Below are 15,609 nucleotides of genomic sequence, written 5' to 3'. Positions count from 1 at the left end.
TGGCATTTATCCAACAGCACAGGCCCTGGATTGTTGAAGATGGCCTCAGGAACCAGCACAGGGCCTGGTGTGTTGTACATGGCCACAGCTAGCAGCAGAGGGCCAGGTTTGGTGAAGATGGCCTCGGCCAGAAGCGCAGGGCCTGGTGTGATGTGAGTGGCCTGAGCAAGAGCCACAGACCCTGGTGTGGTGTAAGTGGCCTCAGCCAGCAGCCACAGGCCCTGGTGTGGTGTAAGTCGCCTCAGCCAGAAGCCACAGGCACTGGTGTGGTGTAAGTGGCCTCAGGAACCAGCACAGGGCCTGGTGTGTTGTACATGGCCACAGATAGCAGCAGAGGGCCAGGTTTGGTGAAGATGGCCTCGGCCAGAAGCGCAGGGCCTGGTGTGATGTGAGTGGCCTGAGCAAGAGCCACAGGCCCTGGTGTGGTGTAAGTGGCCTCAATAGCAACTAAGGCCCTGGTGTGGTGTAACTGGCCTCAGCCAGCAGCCACAGGCCCTTGTGTGGTGTAAGTGGCCTCAGCCAGCAGCCACAGGCCCTGGTGTGGTGTAAGTGGCCTCAGCCAGTGCCACAGGCCCTGGTGTGGTGTAAGTGGCCTGAGCAAGAGCCACAGACCCTGGTGTGGTGTAATTGGCCTCAATAGCAACTAAGGCCCTGGTGTGGTGTAGGTGGCCTCAGCCAGCAGCCACAGGCCCTGGTGTGGTGTAAGTGGCCTCAGCCAGAGCCACAGGCCCTGATGTGGTGTAAGTGGCCCCAGCCGGTCACTCAGGCCCTGGTGTGGTGTAGGTGGCATCAGCTAGCAGCACAAGACATTGGAAAAGAGCCAAAAGCAGTGTCGTTAATGTGCCCTCATTAATGGGCAGCTGCTTTTGGTCTTTTAATACACCCCTTCTCTGGATCAAAAGCGGTTCAATGACATGAAAATGAAAGGCTTACAGCACCAGGTATTCCCAGGTAGTCTCCCATCCAAGTACTAACCAAGCCCAGCCCTGCTTAGCTTCCGAGATCAGACGAGGTCGGGCGTGCTCAGGGTGGTATGGCCGTAAGCTGCTGGCCCCAGCACAATGTCTCAATTTATGGATTCAAGTGATTAGGTGGCAAGTACCTGAAGTTACGAAGACAATCCTATAACCATACCTGCATGTTTGCATAATACCCTAACCCAAAGGCTCAGTTTGGCATTTATCCAACAGCACAGGCCCTGGATTGTTGAAGATGGCCTCAGGAACCAGCACAGGGCCTGGTGTGTTGTACATGGCCACAGCAAGCAGCACAGGGCCTGGTTTGGTGAAGATGGCCTCGGCCAGAAGCGCAGGGCCTGGTGTGATGTGAGTGGCCTGAGCAAGAGCCACAGGCCCTGGTGTGGTGTAAGTGGCCTCAGCCAGCAGCCACAGGCCCTGGTGTGGTGTAGGTGGCCTCAGCCAGCAGCCACAGGTCCTGGTGTGGTGTAAGTGGCCTGAGCAAGAGCCACAGGCCCTGGTTTGGTGTAAGTGGCCTCAGCCAGCAGCCACAGGCCCTGGTGTGTTGTAAGTGGCCTCAGCCAGCAGCCACAGGCCCTGGTGTGGTGTAAGTGGCCTGAGCAAGAGCCACAGGCCCTGGTTTGGTGTAAGTGGCCTCAGCCAGCAGCCACAGGCCCTGGTGTGTTGTAAGTGGCCTCAGCCAGCAGCCACAGGCCCTGGTGTGGTCTAAGTGGCCTCAGCCAGTGCCACAGGCCCTGGTGTGGTGTAAGTGGCCTGAGCAAGAGCCACAGGCCCTGGTGTGGTGTAAGTGGCCTGAGCAAGTGCCACAGGCCCTGGTGTGGTGTAAGTGGCCTAAGCCAGAGCCACAGGCTCTGGTGTGGTGTAAGTGGCCTCAATAGCAAATAAGGCCCTGGTGTGGTGTAAGTGGCCTGAGCAAGAGCCACAGGGCCTGGTTTGGTGAAGATGGCCTCAGCCAGAAGCGCAGGGCCTGGTGTGATGTGAGTGGCCTGAGCAAGAGCCACAGGCCCTGGTGTGGTGTAAGTGGCCTCAGCCAGCAGCCACAGGCCCTGGTGTGGTGCAAGTCGCCTCAGCCAGAAGCCACAGGCACTGGTGTGGTGTAAGTGGCCTCAGCCAGCAGCAAAAGGGCCCTGGTGTGGTGTAAGTCGCCTCAGCCAGCAGCCACAGGCCCTGGTGTGGTGTAGGTGGCCTCAGCCAGCAGCCACAGGCCCTGGTGTGGTGTAAGTGGCCTCAATAGCAACTAAGGCCCTGGTGTGGTGTAAGTGGCTTCAGCCAGCAGCCACAGGCTCTGGTGTGGTGTAACTGGCCTCAGCCAGCAGCCACAGGCCCTGGTGTGGTGTAAGTGGCCTCAGCCAGAGCCACAGGCCCTGATGTGGTGTAAGTGGCCCCAGCCGGTCACTCAGGCCCTGGTGTGGTGTAGGTGGCATCAGCTAGCAGCACAGGGCCTGGTTTGGTGAAGATGGCCTCGGCCAGAAGCGCAGGGCCTGGTGTGATGTGAGTGGCCTGAGCAAGAGCCACAGGCACTGGTGTGGTGTAAGTCGCCTCAGCCAGCAGCCACAGGCCCTGGTGTGGTGTAAGTCGCCTCAGCCAGAAGCCACAGGCACTGGTGTGGTGTAAGTGGCCTCAGCCAGCAGCAAAAGGGCCCTGGTGTGGTGTAAGTCGCCTCAGCCAGCAGCCACAGGCCCTGGTGGGGTGTAGGTGGCCTCAGCCAGCAGCCACAGGCCCTGGTGTGGTGTAAGTGGCCTCAGCCAGCAGCCACAGGCCCTGGTGTGGTGTAAGTCGCCTCAGCCAGTGCCACAGGCCCTGGTGTGGTGTAAGTGGCCTGAGCAAGAGCCACAGACCCTGGTGTGGTGTAATTGGCCTCAATAGCAACTAAGGCCCTGGTGTGGTGTAGGTGGCCTCAGCCAGCAGCCACAGGCCCTGGTGTGGTGTAAGTGGCCTCAGCCAGAGCCACAGGCCCTGATGTGGTGTAAGTGGCCCCAGCCGGTCACTCAGGCCCTGGTGTGGTGTAGGTGGCATCAGCTAGCAGCACAAGACATTGGAAAAGAGCCAAAAGCAATGTCGTTAATGTGCCCTCATTAATGGGCAGCTGCTTTTGGTCTTTTAATACACCCCTTCTCTGGATCAAAAGCGGTTCAATGACATGAAAATGAAAGGCTTACAGCACCAGGTATTCCAAGGCAGTCTCCCATCCGAGTACTAACCAAGCCCAGCCCTGCTTAGCTTCCGAGATCAGACGAGGTCGGGCGTGCTCAGGGTGGTATGGCCGTAAGCTGCTGGCCCCAGCACAATGTCTCAATTTATGGATTCAAGTGATTAGGTGGCAAGTACCTGAAGTTACGAAGACAATCCTATAACCATACCTGCATGTTTGCATAATACCCTAACCCAAAGGCTTAGTTTGGCATTTATCCAACAGCACAGGCCCTGGATTGTTGAAGATGGCCTCAGGAACCAGCACAGGGCCTGGTGTGTTGTACATGGCCACAGCAAGCAGCACAGGGCCTGGTGTGGTCTAAGTGGCCTCAGCCAGTGCCACAGGCCCTGGTGTGGTGTAAGTGGCCTGAGCAAGAGCCACAGGCCCTGGTGTGGTGTAAGTGGCCTGAGCAAGTGCCACAGGCCCTGGTGTGGTGTAAGTGGCCTAAGCCAGAGCCACAGGCCCTGGTGTGGTGTAAGTGGCCTCAATAGCAAATAAGGCCCTGGTGTGGTGTAAGTGGCCTGAGCAAGAGCCACAGGGCCTGGTTTGGTGAAGATGGCCTCAGCCAGAAGCGCAGGGCCTGGTGTGATGTGAGTGGCCTGAGCAAGAGCCACAGGCCCTGGTGTGGTGTAAGTGGCCTCAGCCAGCAGCCACAGGCCCTGGTGTGGTGTAAGTCGCCTCAGCCAGAAGCCACAGGCACTGGTGTGGTGTAAGTGGCCTCAGCCAGCAGCAAAAGGGCCCTGGTGTGGTGTAAGTCGCCTCAGCCAGCAGCCACAGGCCCTGGTGTGGTGTAGGTGGCCTCAGCCAGCAGCCACAGGCCCTGGTGTGGTGTAAGTGGCCTCAATAGCAACTAAGGCCCTGGTGTGGTGTAAGTGGCTTCAGCCAGCAGCCACAGGCTCTGGTGTGGTGTAATTGGCCTCAATAGCAACTAATGCCCTGGTGTGGTGTAAGTGGCCTGAGCAAGAGCCACAGACCCTGGTGTGGTGTAATTGGCCTCAATAGCAACTAAGGCCCTGGTGTGGTGTAGGTGGCCTCAGCCAGCAGCCACAGGCCCTGGTGTGGTGTAGGTGGCCTCAGCCAGAAGCCACAGGCACTGGTGTGGTGTAAGTGGCCTCAGCCAGCAGCAAAAGGGCCCTGGTGTGGTGTAAGTGGCCTGAGCAAGTGCCACAGGCCCTGGTGTGGTGTAAGTGGCCTCAATAGCAAATAAGGCCCTGGTGTGGTGTAAGTGGCCTGAGCAAGAGCCACAGGGCCTGGTTTGGTGAAGATGGCCTCGGCCAGAAGCGCAGGGCCTGGTGTGATGTGAGTGGCCTGAGCAAGAGCCACAGGCCCTGGTGTGGTGTAAGTGGCCTCAGCTAGCAGCACAAGACATTGGAAAAGAGCCAAAAGCAGTGTCGTTAATGTGCCCTCATTAATGGGCAGCTGCTTTTGGTCTTTTAATACACCCCTTCTCTGGATCAAAAGCGGTTCAATGACATGAAAATGAAAGACTTACAGCACAAGGTATTCCCAGGCAGTCTCCCATCCAAGTACTAACCAAGCCCAGCCCTGCTTAGCTTCCGAGATCAGACGAGGTCGGGCGTGCTCAGAGTGGTATGGCCGTAAGCTGCTGGCCCCAGCACAATGTCTCAATTTATGGATTCAAGTGATTAGGTGGCAAGTACCTGAAGTTACGAAGACAATCCTATAACCATACCTGCATGTTTGCATAATACCCTAACCCAAAGGCTTAGTTTGGCATTTATCCAACAGCACAGGCCCTGGATTGTTGAAGATGGCCACAGCAAGCAGCACAGGGCCTGGTTTGGTGAAGATGGCCTCGGCCAGAAGCGCAGGGCCTGGTGTGATGTGAGTGGCCTGAGCAAGAGCCACAGGCCCTGGTGTGGTGTAAGTGGCCTCAGCCAGCAGCCACAGGCCCTGGTGTGGTGTAAGTCGCCTCAGCCAGAAGCCACAGGCACTGGTGTGGTGTAAGTGGCCTCAGCCAGCAGCAAAAGGGCCCTGGTGTGGTGTAAGTCGCCTCAGTCAGCAGCCACAGGCCCTGGTGTGGTGTAGGTGGCCTCAGCCAGCAGCCACAGGCCCTGGTGTGGTGTAAGTGGCCTCAGCCAGCAGCCACAGGCCCTGGTGTGGTGTAAGTGGCCTCAGCCAGCAGCCACAGGCCCTGGTGTGGTGTAAGTGGCCTCAGCCAGTGCCACAGGCCCTGGTGTGGTGTAAGTGGCCTGAGCAAGAGCCACAGACCCTGGTGTGGTGTAATTGGCCTCAATAGCAACTAATGCCCTGGTGTGGTGTAGGTGGCCTCAGCCAGCAGCCACAGGCCCTGGTGTGGTGTAAGTGGCCTCAGCCAGCAGCCACAGGCCCTGGTGTGGTGTAAGTGGCCTCAGCCAGAGCCACAGGCCCTGATGTGGTGTAAGTGGCCCCAGCCGGTCACTCAGGCCCTTGTGTGGTGTAGGTTGCATCAGCTAGCAGCACAAGACATTGGAAAAGAGCCAAAAGCAATGTCGTTAATGTGCCCTCATTAATGGGCAGATGCTTTTGGTCTTTTAATACACCCCTTCTCTGGATCAAAAGCGGTTCAATGACATGAAAATGAAAGGCTTACAGCACCAGGTATTCCCAGGCAGTCTCCCATCCAAGTACTAACCAAGCCCAGCCCTGCTTAGCTTCCGAGATCAGACGAGGTCGGGCGTGCTCAGGGTGGTATGGCCGTAAGCTGCTGGCCCCAGCACAATGTCTCAATTTATGGATTCAAGTGATTAGGTGGCAAGTACCTGAAGTTACGAAGACTATCCTATAACCATACCTGCATGTTTGCATAATACCCTAACCCAAAGGCTTAGTTTGGCATTTATCCAACAGCACAGGCCCTGGATTGTTGAAGATGGCCTCAGGAACCAGCACAGGGCCTGGTGTGTTGTACATGGCCACAGCTAGCAGCAGAGGGCCAGGTTTGGTGAAGATGGCCTCGGCCAGAAGCGCAGGGCCTGGTGTGATGTGAGTGGCCTGAGCAAGAGCCACAGACCCTGGTGTGGTGTAAGTGGCCTCAGCCAGCAGCCACAGGCCCTGGTGTGGTGTAAGTCGCCTCAGCCAGAAGCCACAGGCACTGGTGTGGTGTAAGTGGCCTCAGGAACCAGCACAGGGCCTGGTGTGTTGTACATGGCCACAGATAGCAGCAGAGGGCCAGGTTTGGTGAAGATGGCCTCGGCCAGAAGCGCAGGGCCTGGTGTGATGTGAGTGGCCTGAGCAAGAGCCACAGGCCCTGGTGTGGTGTAAGTGGCCTCAATAGCAACTAAGGCCCTGGTGTGGTGTAACTGGCCTCAGCCAGCAGCCACAGGCCCTTGTGTGGTGTAAGTGGCCTCAGCCAGCAGCCACAGGCCCTGGTGTGGTGTAAGTGGCCTCAGCCAGTGCCACAGGCCCTGGTGTGGTGTAAGTGGCCTGAGCAAGAGCCACAGACCCTGGTGTGGTGTAATTGGCCTCAATAGCAACTAAGGCCCTGGTGTGGTGTAGGTGGCCTCAGCCAGCAGCCACAGGCCCTGGTGTGGTGTAAGTGGCCTCAGCCAGAGCCACAGGCCCTGATGTGGTGTAAGTGGCCCCAGCCGGTCACTCAGGCCCTGGTGTGGTGTAGGTGGCATCAGCTAGCAGCACAAGACATTGGAAAAGAGCCAAAAGCAGTGTCGTTAATGTGCCCTCATTAATGGGCAGCTGCTTTTGGTCTTTTAATACACCCCTTCTCTGGATCAAAAGCGGTTCAATGACATGAAAATGAAAGGCTTACAGCACCAGGTATTCCCAGGCAGTCTCCCATCCAAGTACTAACCAAGCCCAGCCCTGCTTAGCTTCCGAGATCAGACGAGGTCGGGCGTGCTCAGGGTGGTATGGCCGTAAGCTGCTGGCCCCAGCACAATGTCTCAATTTATGGATTCAAGTGATTAGGTGGCAAGTACCTGAAGTTACGAAGACAATCCTATAACCATACCTGCATGTTTGCATAATACCCTAACCCAAAGGCTCAGTTTGGCATTTATCCAACAGCACAGGCCCTGGATTGTTGAAGATGGCCTCAGGAACCAGCACAGGGCCTGGTGTGTTGTACATGGCCACAGCAAGCAGCACAGGGCCTGGTTTGGTGAAGATGGCCTCGGCCAGAAGCGCAGGGCCTGGTGTGATGTGAGTGGCCTGAGCAAGAGCCACAGGCCCTGGTGTGGTGTAAGTGGCCTCAGCCAGCAGCCACAGGCCCTGGTGTGGTGTAGGTGGCCTCAGCCAGCAGCCACAGGCCCTGGTGTGGTGTAAGTGGCCTGAGCAAGAGCCACAGGCCCTGGTTTGGTGTAAGTGGCCTCAGCCAGCAGCCACAGGCCCTGGTGTGTTGTAAGTGGCCTCAGCCAGCAGCCACAGGCCCTGGTGTGGTGTAAGTGGCCTGAGCAAGAGCCACAGGCCCTGGTTTGGTGTAAGTGGCCTCAGCCAGCAGCCACAGGCCCTGGTGTTTTGTAAGTGGCCTCAGCCAGCAGCAAAAGGGCCCTGGTGTGGTGTAAGTCGCCTCAGCCAGCAGCCACAGGCCCTGGTGTGGTGTAGGTGGCCTCAGCCAGCAGCCACAGGCCCTGGTGTGGTCTAAGTGGCCTCAGCCAGTGCCACAGGCCCTGGTGTGGTGTAAGTGGCCTGAGCAAGAGCCACAGGCCCTGGTGTGGTGTAAGTGGCCTGAGCAAGTGCCACAGGCCCTGGTGTGGTGTAAGTGGCCTAAGCCAGAGCCACAGGCCCTGGTGTGGTGTAAGTGGCCTCAATAGCAAATAAGGCCCTGGTGTGGTGTAAGTGGCCTGAGCAAGAGCCACAGGGCCTGGTTTGGTGAAGATGGCCTCAGCCAGAAGCGCAGGGCCTGGTGTGATGTGAGTGGCCTGAGCAAGAGCCACAGGCCCTGGTGTGGTGTAAGTGGCCTCAGCCAGCAGCCACAGGCCCTGGTGTGGTGCAAGTCGCCTCAGCCAGAAGCCACAGGCACTGGTGTGGTGTAAGTGGCCTCAGCCAGCAGCAAAAGGGCCCTGGTGTGGTGTAAGTCGCCTCAGCCAGCAGCCACAGGCCCTGGTGTGGTGTAGGTGGCCTCAGCCAGCAGCCACAGGCCCTGGTGTGGTGTAAGTGGCCTCAATAGCAACTAAGGCCCTGGTGTGGTGTAAGTGGCTTCAGCCAGCAGCCACAGGCTCTGGTGTGGTGTAACTGGCCTCAGCCAGCAGCCACAGGCCCTGGTGTGGTGTAAGTGGCCTCAGCCAGAGCCACAGGACCTGATGTGGTGTAAGTGGCCCCAGCCGGTCACTCAGGCCCTGGTGTGGTGTAGGTGGCATCAGCTAGCAGCACAAGACATTGGAAAAGAGCCAAAAGCAGTGTCGTTAATGTGCCCTCATTAATGGGCAGCTGCTTTTGGTCTTTTAATACACCCCTTCTCTGGATCAAAAGCGGTTCAATGACATGAAAATGAAAGGCTTACAGCACCAGGTATTCCCAGGCAGTCTCCCATCCAAGTACTAACCAAGCCCAGCCCTGCTTAGCTTCCGAGATCAGACGAGGTCGGGCGTGCTCAGGGTGGTATGGCCGTAAGCTGCTGGCCCCAGCACAATGTCTCAATTTATGGATTCAAGTGATTAGGTGGCAAGTACCTGAAGTTACGAAGACAATCCTATAACCATACCTGCATGTTTGCATAATACCCTAACCCAAAGGCTCAGTTTGGCATTTATCCAACAGCACAGGCCCTGGATTGTTGAAGATGGCCTCAGGAACCAGCACAGGGCCTGGTGTGTTGTACATGGCCACAGCAAGCAGCACAGGGCCTGGTTTGGTGAAGATGGCCTCGGCCAGAAGCGCAGGGCCTGGTGTGATGTGAGTGGCCTGAGCAAGAGCCACAGGCCCTGGTGTGGTGTAAGTGGCCTCAGCCAGCAGCCACAGGCCCTGGTGTGGTGTAGGTGGCCTCAGCCAGCAGCCACAGGCCCTGGTGTGGTGTAAGTGGCCTCAGCCAGCAGCCACAGGCCCTGGTGTTTTGTAAGTGGCCTCAGCCAGCAGCCACAGGCCCTGGTGTGGTCTAAGTGGCCTCAGCCAGTGCCACAGGCCCTGGTGTGGTGTAAGTGGCCTGAGCAAGAGCCACAGGCCCTGGTGTGGTGTAAGTGGCCTGAGCAAGTGCCACAGGCCCTGGTGTGGTGTAAGTGGCCTAAGCCAGAGCCACAGGCCCTGGTGTGGTGTAAGTGGCCTCAATAGCAAATAAGGCCCTGGTGTGGTGTAAGTGGCCTGAGCAAGAGCCACAGGGCCTGGTTTGGTGAAGATGGCCTCAGCCAGAAGCGCAGGGCCTGGTGTGATGTGAGTGGCCTGAGCAAGAGCCACAGGCCCTGGTGTGGTGTAAGTGGCCTCAGCCAGCAGCCACAGGCCCTGGTGTGGTGCAAGTCGCCTCAGCCAGAAGCCACAGGCCCTGGTGTGGTGTAAGTGGCCTCAGCCAGCAGCCACAGGCCCTGGTGTGGTGTAAGTGGCCTCAGCCAGCAGCCACAGGCCCTGGTGTGGTGTAAGTGGCCTCAGCCAGAGCCACAGGCCCTGATGTGGTGTAAGTGGCCCCAGCCGGTCACTCAGGCCCTGGATTGTTGAAGATGGCCTCAGGAACCAGCACAGGGCCTGGTGTGTTGTACATGGCCACAGCAAGCAGCACAGGGCCTGGTTTGGTGAAGATGGCCTCGGCCAGAAGCGCAGGGCCTGGTGTGATGTGAGTGGCCTGAGCAAGAGCCACAGGCCCTGGTGTGGTGTAAGTGGCCTCAGCCAGCAGCCACAGGCCCTGGTGTGGTGTAAGTCGCCTCAGCCAGAAGCCACAGGCACTGGTGTGGTGTAAGTGGCCTCAGCCAGCAGCAAAAGGGCCCTGGTGTGGTGTAAGTGGCCTGAGCAAGAGCCACAGGCCCTGGTGTGGTGTAAGTGGCCTGAGCAAGAGCCACAGGCCCTGGTGTGGTGTAAGTGGCCTGAGCAAGTGCCACAGGCCCTGGTGTGGTGTAAGTCGCCTCAGCCAGAAGCCACAGGCACTGGTGTGGTGTAAGTGGCCTCAGCCAGCAGCAAAAGGGCCCTGGTGTGGTGTAAGTCGCCTCAGCCAGCAGCCACAGGCCCTGGTGTGGTGTAGGTGGCCTCAGCTAGCAGCACAAGACATTGGAAAAGAGCCAAAAGCAGTGTTGTTAATGTGCCCTCATTAATGGGCAGATGCTTTTGGTCTTTTAATACACCCCTTCTCTGGATCAAAAGCGGTTCAATGACATGAAAAGGAAAGGCTTACAGCACCAGGTATTCCCAGGCAGTCTCCCATCCAAGTACTAACCAAGCCCAGCCCTGCTTAGCTTCCGAGATCAGACGAGGTCGGGCGTGCTCAGGGTGGTATGGCCGTAAGCTGCTGGCCCCAGCACAATGTCTCAATTTATGGATTCAAGTGATTAGGTGGCAAGTACCTGAAGTTACGAAGACAATCCTATAACCATACCTGCATGTTTGCATAATACCCTAACCCAAAGGCTCAGTTTGGCATTTATCCAACAGCACAGGCCCTGGATTGTTGAAGATGGCCTCAGGAACCAGCACAGGGCCTGGTGTGTTGTACATGGCCACAGCAAGCAGCACAGGGCCTGGTTTGGTGAAGATGGCCTCGGCCAGAAGCGCAGGGCCTGGTGTGATGTGAGTGGCCTGAGCAAGAGCCACAGGCCCTGGTGTGGTGTAAGTGGCCTCAGCCAGCAGCCACAGGCCCTGGTGTGGTGTAAGTGGCCTGAGCAAGTGCCACAGGCCCTGGTGTGGTGTAAGTGACCTAAGCCAGAGCCACAGGCCCTGGTGTGGTGTAAGTGGCCTCAATAGCAAATAAGGCCCTGGTGTGGTGTAAGTGGCCTGAGCAAGAGCCACAGGGCCTGGTTTGGTGAAGATGGCCTCGGCCAGAAGCGCAGGGCCTGGTGTGATGTGAGTGGCCTGAGCAAGAGCCACAGGCCCTGGTGTGGTGTAAGTGGCCTCAGCCAGCAGCCACAGGCCCTGGTGTGGTGTAAGTCGCCTCAGCCAGAAGCCACAGGCACTGGTGTGGTGTAAGTGGCCTCAGGAACCAGCACAGGGCCTGGTGTGTTGTACATGGCCACAGCTAGCAGCAGAGGGCCAGGTTTGGTGAAGATGGCCTCGGCCAGAAGCGCAGGGCCTGGTGTGATGTGAGTGGCCTGAGCAAGAGCCACAGGCCCTGGTGTGGTGTAAGTGGCCTCAGCCAGCAGCCACAGGCCCTGGTGTGGTGTAAGTCGCCTCAGCCAGAAGCCACAGGCACTGGTGTGGTGTAAGTGGCCTCAGGAACCAGCACAGGGCCTGGTGTGTTGTACATGGCCACAGCTAGCAGCAGAGGGCCAGGTTTGGTGAAGATGGCCTCGGCCAGAAGCGCAGGGCCTGGTGTGATGTGAGTGGCCTGAGCAAGAGCCACAGGCCCTGGTGTGGTGTAAGTGGCCTCAATAGCAACTAAGGCCCTGGTGTGGTGTAACTGGCCTCAGCCAGCAGCCACAGGCCCTTGTGTGGTGTAAGTGGCCTCAGCCAGCAGCCACAGGCCCTGGTGTGGTGTAAGTGGCCTCAGCCAGTGCCACAGGCCCTGGTGTGGTGTAAGTGGCCTGCGCAAGAGCCACAGACCCTGGTGTGGTGTAATTGGCCTCAATAGCAACTAAGGCCCTGGTGTGGTGTAGGTGGCCTCAGCCAGCAGCCACAGGCCCTGGTGTGGTGTAAGTGGCCTCAGCCAGAGCCACAGGCCCTGATGTGGTGTAAGTGGCCCCAGCCGGTCACTCAGGCCCTGGTGTGGTGTAGGTGGCATCAGCTAGCAGCACAAGACATTGGAAAAGAGCCAAAAGCAGTGTCGTTAATGTGCCCTCATTAATGGGCAGCTGCTTTTGGTCTTTTAATACACTCCTTCTCTGGATCAAAAGCGGTTCAATGACATGAAAATGAAAGGCTTACAGCACCAGGTATTCCCAGGCAGTCTCCCATCCAAGTACTAACCAAGCCCAGCCCTGCTTAGCTTCCGAGATCAGACGAGGTCGGGCGTGCTCAGGGTGGTATGGCCGTAAGCTGCTGGCCCCAGCACAATGTCTCAATTTATGGATTCAAGTGATTAGGTGGCAAGTACCTGAAGTTACGAAGACAATCCTATAACCATACCTGCATGTTTGCATAATACCCTAACCCAAAGGCTCAGTTTGGCATTTATCCAACAGCACAGGCCCTGGATTGTTGAAGATGGCCTCAGGAACCAGCACAGGGCCTGGTGTGTTGTACATGGCCACAGCAAGCAGCACAGGGCCTGGTTTGGTGAAGATGGCCTCGGCCAGAAGCACAGGGCCTGGTGTGATGTGAGTGGCCTGAGCAAGAGCCACAGGCCCTGGTGTGGTGTAAGTGGCCTCAGCCAGCAGCCACAGGCCCTGGTGTGGTGTAGGTGGCCTCAGCCAGCAGCCACAGGCCCTGGTGTGGTGTAAGTGGCCTGAGCAAGAGCCACAGGCCCTGGTTTGGTGTAAGTGGCCTCAGCCAGCAGCCACAGGCCCTGGTGTGTTGTAAGTGGCCTCAGCCAGCAGCCACAGGCCCTGGTGTGGTGTAAGTGGCCTGAGCAAGAGCCACAGGCCCTGGTTTGGTGTAAGTGGCCTCAGCCAGCAGCCACAGGCCCTGGTGTGGTGTAAGTGGCCTCAGCCAGCAGCCACAGGCCCTGGTGTGTTGTAAGTGGCCTCAGCCAGCAGCCACAGGCCCTGGTGTGGTCTAAGTGGCCTCAGCCAGCAGCCACAGGCCCTGGTGTGGTGCAAGTCGCCTCAGCCAGAAGCCACAGGCACTGGTGTGGTGTAAGTGGCCTCAGCCAGCAGCAAAAGGGCCCTGGTGTGGTGTAAGTCGCCTCAGCCAGCAGCCACAGGCCCTGGTGTGGTGTAGGTGGCCTCAGCCAGCAGCCACAGGCCCTGGTGTGGTGTAAGTGGCCTCAATAGCAACTAAGGCCCTGGTGTGGTGTAAGTGGCTTCAGCCAGCAGCCACAGGCTCTGGTGTGGTGTAACTGGCCTCAGCCAGCAGCCACAGGCCCTGGTGTGGTGTAAGTGGCCTCAGCCAGAGCCACAGGCCCTGATGTGGTGTAAGTGGCCCCAGCCGGTCACTCAGGCCCTGGTGTGGTGTAGGTGGCATCAGCTAGCAGCACAGGGCCTGGTTTGGTGAAGATGGCCTCGGCCAGAAGCGCAGGGCCTGGTGTGATGTGAGTGGCCTGAGCAAGAGCCACAGGCACTGGTGTGGTGTAAGTGGCCTCAGCCAGCAGCCACAGGCCCTGGTGTGGTGTAAGTGGCCTCAGCCAGCAGCCACAGGCCCTGGTGTGGTGTAGGTGGCCTCAGCCAGCAGCCACAGGCCCTGGTGTGGTGTAAGTGGCCTGAGCAAGAGCCACAGGCCCTGGTTTGGTGTAAGTGGCCTCAGCCAGCAGCCACAGGCCCTGGTGTGTTGTAAGTGGCCTCAGCCAGCAGCCACAGGCCCTGGTGTGGTGTAAGTGGCCTGAGCAAGAGCCACAGGCCCTGGTTTGGTGTAAGTGGCCTCAGCCAGCAGCCACAGGCCCTGGTGTGGTGTAAGTGGCCTCAGCCAGAGCCACAGGCCCTGATGTGGTGTAAGTGGCCCCAGCCGGTCACTCAGGCCCTGGATTGTTGAAGATGGCCTCAGGAACCAGCACAGGGCCTGGTGTGTTGTACATGGCCACAGCAAGCAGCACAGGGCCTGGTTTGGTGAAGATGGCCTCGGCCAGAAGCGCAGGGCCTGGTGTGATGTGAGTGGCCTGAGCAAGAGCCACAGGCCCTGGTGTGGTGTAAGTGGCCTCAGCCAGCAGCCACAGGCCCTGGTGTGGTGTAAGTCGCCTCAGCCAGAAGCCACAGGCACTGGTGTGGTGTAAGTGGCCTCAGCCAGCAGCAAAAGGGCCCTGGTGTGGTGTAAGTGGCCTGAGCAAGAGCCACAGGCCCTGGTGTGGTGTAAGTGGCCTGAGCAAGAGCCACAGGCCCTGGTGTGGTGTAAGTGGCCTGAGCAAGTGCCACAGGCCCTGGTGTGGTGTAAGTCGCCTCAGCCAGAAGCCACAGGCACTGGTGTGGTGTAAGTGGCCTCAGCCAGCAGCAAAAGGGCCCTGGTGTGGTGTAAGTCGCCTCAGCCAGCAGCCACAGGCCCTGGTGTGGTGTAGGTGGCCTCAGCTAGCAGCACAAGACATTGGAAAAGAGCCAAAAGCAGTGTTGTTAATGTGCCCTCATTAATGGGCAGATGCTTTTGGTCTTTTAATACACCCCTTCTCTGGATCAAAAGCGGTTCAATGACATGAAAAGGAAAGGCTTACAGCACCAGGTATTCCCAGGCAGTCTCCCATCCAAGTACTAACCAAGCCCAGCCCTGCTTAGCTTCCGAGATCAGACGAGGTCGGGCGTGCTCAGGGTGGTATGGCCGTAAGCTGCTGGCCCCAGCACAATGTCTCAATTTATGGATTCAAGTGATTAGGTGGCAAGTACCTGAAGTTACGAAGACAATCCTATAACCATACCTGCATGTTTGCATAATACCCTAACCCAAAGGCTCAGTTTGGCATTTATCCAACAGCACAGGCCCTGGATTGTTGAAGATGGCCTCAGGAACCAGCACAGGGCCTGGTGTGTTGTACATGGCCACAGCAAGCAGCACAGGGCCTGGTTTGGTGAAGATGGCCTCGGCCAGAAGCGCAGGGCCTGGTGTGATGTGAGTGGCCTGAGCAAGAGCCACAGGCCCTGGTGTGGTGTAAGTGGCCTCAGCCAGCAGCCACAGGCCCTGGTGTGGTGTAAGTGGCCTGAGCAAGTGCCACAGGCCCTGGTGTGGTGTAAGTGACCTAAGCCAGAGCCACAGGCCCTGGTGTGGTGTAAGTGGCCTCAATAGCAAATAAGGCCCTGGTGTGGTGTAAGTGGCCTGAGCAAGAGCCACAGGGCCTGGTTTGGTGAAGATGGCCTCGGCCAGAAGCGCAGGGCCTGGTGTGATGTGAGTGGCCTGAGCAAGAGCCACAGGCCCTGGTGTGGTGTAAGTGGCCTCAGCCAGCAGCCACAGGCCCTGGTGTGGTGTAAGTCGCCTCAGCCAGAAGCCACAGGCACTGGTGTGGTGTAAGTGGCCTCAGGAACCAGCACAGGGCCTGGTGTGTTGTACATGGCCACAGCTAGCAGCAGAGGGCCAGGTTTGGTGAAGATGGCCTCGGCCAGAAGCGCAGGGCCTGGTGTGATGTGAGTGGCCTGAGCAAGAGCCACAGGCCCTGGTGTGGTGTAAGTGGCCTCAGCCAGCAGCCACAGGCCCTGGTGTGGTGTAAGTCGCCTCAGCCAGAAGCCACAGGCACTGGTGTGGTGTAAGTGGCCTCAGGAACCAGCACAGGGCCTGGTGTGTTGTACATGGCCACAGCTAGCAGCAGAGGGCCAGGTTTGGTGAAGATGGCCTCGGCCAGAAGCG

General features: G+C 58.2%; 7 non-coding genes and 2 pseudogenes across 7 annotated transcripts; all 9 read right to left on the bottom strand.

The window, feature by feature from the left end:
* Window positions 1–926: 926 nt before the first annotated feature.
* On the bottom strand, window positions 927–1,045 carry LOC146637385 (5S ribosomal RNA). Its single transcript, XR_014905573.1, has one exon. It is a non-coding gene; the product is annotated as a 5S ribosomal RNA (ribosomal RNA).
* Window positions 1,046–3,129: 2,084 nt separating this feature from the next.
* Window positions 3,130–3,248, bottom strand: LOC146637384 (5S ribosomal RNA; annotated as a pseudogene).
* A 1,408-nt stretch (window positions 3,249–4,656) lies between these two features.
* On the bottom strand, window positions 4,657–4,775 carry LOC146637383 (5S ribosomal RNA; annotated as a pseudogene).
* A 982-nt stretch (window positions 4,776–5,757) lies between these two features.
* Window positions 5,758–5,876, bottom strand: LOC146637382 (5S ribosomal RNA). The gene has a single exon (XR_014905917.1). It is a non-coding gene; the product is annotated as a 5S ribosomal RNA (ribosomal RNA).
* A 1,054-nt stretch (window positions 5,877–6,930) lies between these two features.
* On the bottom strand, window positions 6,931–7,049 carry LOC146637381 (5S ribosomal RNA). The gene has a single exon (XR_014905916.1). It is a non-coding gene; the product is annotated as a 5S ribosomal RNA (ribosomal RNA).
* A 1,573-nt stretch (window positions 7,050–8,622) lies between these two features.
* On the bottom strand, window positions 8,623–8,741 carry LOC146637380 (5S ribosomal RNA). Its single transcript, XR_014905914.1, has one exon. It is a non-coding gene; the product is annotated as a 5S ribosomal RNA (ribosomal RNA).
* A 1,690-nt stretch (window positions 8,742–10,431) lies between these two features.
* LOC146637379 (5S ribosomal RNA) lies at window positions 10,432–10,550 on the bottom strand. The gene has a single exon (XR_014905913.1). It is a non-coding gene; the product is annotated as a 5S ribosomal RNA (ribosomal RNA).
* A 1,563-nt stretch (window positions 10,551–12,113) lies between these two features.
* LOC146637378 (5S ribosomal RNA) lies at window positions 12,114–12,232 on the bottom strand. Its single transcript, XR_014905912.1, has one exon. It is a non-coding gene; the product is annotated as a 5S ribosomal RNA (ribosomal RNA).
* A 2,249-nt stretch (window positions 12,233–14,481) lies between these two features.
* On the bottom strand, window positions 14,482–14,600 carry LOC146637377 (5S ribosomal RNA). Its single transcript, XR_014905911.1, has one exon. It is a non-coding gene; the product is annotated as a 5S ribosomal RNA (ribosomal RNA).
* Window positions 14,601–15,609: the final 1,009 nt, after the last annotated feature.

The sequence above is a fragment of the Diplotaxodon limnothrissa genome, linkage group LG3, assembly GCF_057381915.1.
Source record: "Diplotaxodon limnothrissa isolate DT_005_m linkage group LG3, D_limnothrissa_male_GT1.1, whole genome shotgun sequence".
NCBI classification, from domain to species: domain Eukaryota; kingdom Metazoa; phylum Chordata; class Actinopteri; order Cichliformes; family Cichlidae; genus Diplotaxodon; species Diplotaxodon limnothrissa.
Note: the sequence above shows the minus strand (reverse complement) of the source record. Positions and strands in the feature narration are given on the sequence as shown.